The 2,940-nt window shown below is 34.2% G+C and overlaps 1 pseudogene; it reads right to left on the bottom strand.

Annotated features, from left to right (window-relative positions):
- Positions 1 to 723: 723 nt before the first annotated feature.
- LOC111802107 overlaps positions 724 to 2,940 on the bottom strand; it is a 4,446-nt pseudogene continuing 2,229 nt past the window's right edge.

The raw sequence follows: 2,940 nt of genomic DNA, 5'->3' as shown, positions 1-2,940 counted from the left end.
TATCTCAGCTACTTCCAGCTTAGGTTACTGACTCTCTCTCAATATGCTTATCTAGAATTTTTGGACTCGTATTAAGATTCGCTCTCGGTCATATACTACCGTCTACTAATTTTTGGCGGCCTGTAAATCTCATATACCAACGGTTAGGAGTACTCATTCTCTCTAACTTAGCATACAGCGCATTGGTCAAGAACTCCGCAGGAATTAGTAGACTATAATACTCATATAAATAAGCCATGACTCAACGATCTATAAGCATATTTTGAATTCATAGCCTTTCTATTAACATGTTTAGCATACTCACATCTAATGCATACTTTCCTACGTTTATAATGTTCGACACATAGAACATTCTAGTAATCATTTATAACATGCTTACATCACAGGCAAGCAGTCACAATATACAAGTAAACATTCAATAACATCAAAGCTCATTTTAACATACTAAGTTCATAATTAGGTAAACAACATACTCACATGTTATAAACAAGTTAAGAACTAGTTTAAAGAACGATATGCTACTTACTTGGTTTCGAATCCCTTTTTCCCTTGGTTGTACGTTAATAGGGTATTTCAACCCAATTTCTTCCAATTAGACCTATATTTCGCAATTTTCTATATAAGTATAGACCAATCTTGATAGGATAGGTCAAAAGGAGTCGAACGGAATAAACCGGGAATCAAAATAGGATCACACGCCTGCATACGCTCGGTGTATTTTTCTCATGCGCCTGATCTGCGCACAGTGGCGCTCTCACTCGCGGACTCCCACGCGCCTCGCGTGTCTCTCACGCGCTCGTCTTCAACCTCGCGTTTCTGCAATTTTCCAGCTTTTTCATTAATACCTTCTATATCCCTAAGCCATATCCTACAATCATTCATCCTTAGGTTTTTTTTTTCTTTATTATTATTATCATCATTATTATTTTTAATATCAGCACACCAAAATATATATATACATATACATATTTTATTTATTTATTATTTTTTTTTTCTAGATTATTACTGGATGATTATTTCATTTTTCATGGTGAAAGACTATGTTAGTTCTATTTTCTTAGTTTAAATTAAACGTGTAAGTTCATGGCTTCATTTACAAATATTTTATATCAAACTTCCACATATGTTATTTATGCCATTCATGCGATGATTCCTCTAACTTAAGCAAGAATATTACCAGTGTTACATTGCGAGTGTGATATGTGATGAAAGAATGAGGGTTGTCCTACATGATTTAATACGCCACGAAGAAAATTATGGGACCTCATGCATATTTGTATTTTCACGTGTACCGGGATACTTCCCCTTTATGATGAAGTATGGACGCGTACACTATGAGACGAAAATGATTATCATGCTGACCATAGTACAATGACGATCGCTATTTCCTCTAGGTGTTCGACAATAGTCCAAAGGAGCTAGTCCGACCAGTAGGCTCAGAGGGTGCGCAAGCCCACCTAGTGGGCCCATGCTCGCACATGTAGGTCGTGTGTAGAGAAGTACCACATATCCAATTTTTCCAGACTGGAAAGTCAGCTAAGAGAATACGATTTAAAATTATAGGTCTCATCTATGCATGTGTTTCCATTCACCAACCCCAATAGTGGGGTCACTTAATGAGTATTTCTTAAAATACTCAAGCGTGGTGTTATTCTTAAATTTCAGGTAAAGGTAAGGCACCCATGTATGGTTGACGACGACATCGCATTGAAGATAACAAAATCTTTGTTAGTGTAGTTGCATTTTCACTTCTTAGATATTAGGTTAGATTAGACTATTGTTTTAATCTTTTATTTGATTTTATTTATATTTCACATTGAATATTTTTCATTGTTTTGTTTTAAGGCTCTACTGCATGTATAACTCTATGACATAATTGTTTAGAATGTGTCGGTATAAAATGGTCATATGGTGTAACAACAATAAAAAAAAAAAAAAAAAAACCAACTAATCTCATCTCTCCCGGCCAACCTCTCACACACTTCCCCCTCAACTAACTCTCCTTGCTCTCTCCCACTCTTCCATGTAACACCACGAGATCTCCCATGGTAAAAAAATGTTTCTCTTGCAATCACAACGCGAATCAATTATGTCAAGTGGATATAAGCTTCGAGGGAAAGTCGGGTCAATCTTAAAAATAGAATAGAACGTCAGTCAAGGCAAACCAAGTAAATGACCTTATTATCGACATGGTTATATTTGATGCTGACACGTGCCTCGTGGTTATGTACATGTCATATATTTGACATGTGTGAATTTTTTATGTATCGATATGACTATGATATGACATGCATATGAACGACATGATAACTCTTACATTATGATATGCGTGAGATAGGATATGAGAAGGATGCGATGAACGTAATGTAATGATATGACTAAGATATGATTAATATAACGATACAATTAAGTTATGTATAGAAAACGACATGGTTATGATAAATTGAAAAAAAAAAACGATATGTATAGGTTATGTAAGAAAATAATATGATTATGATATATTGATAAAACGATATTATTAGGGTACGTTTGGAAAATAATATGACTGAGGTATGTCCATAAAATGATAGGAATATGAGATGTATAAGGATGATAAGGCTATGACAAGATTAATAAAGATATGACAGGGATACGCATATGGAAACGATATGAGTATCAAATGTTGTGATACGATATAAAATATATGTTATGGTATGATATATGTGATAAATTGATATGTTTATGTTATAAAATATTGTGATACGATATGTTATGGTATGATATGTATACGATTCGAATTGTTATGTCTGGGAATATGGAAATGTTATGATATGGAATGTGTACGTAATATGATTGATATATTATGATTGACATGCAAACCGATGAAATAGCATGAAATACAACCCCGACATACTCATGAAAGATATGTTATGAAGGAAGACGCTAGCGAAATTGTATTAA

This window comes from Cucurbita pepo, chromosome LG09, assembly GCF_002806865.2.
Source record: "Cucurbita pepo subsp. pepo cultivar mu-cu-16 chromosome LG09, ASM280686v2, whole genome shotgun sequence".
NCBI lineage: Eukaryota > Viridiplantae > Streptophyta > Magnoliopsida > Cucurbitales > Cucurbitaceae > Cucurbita > Cucurbita pepo.
Note: the sequence above shows the minus strand (reverse complement) of the source record. Positions and strands in the feature narration are given on the sequence as shown.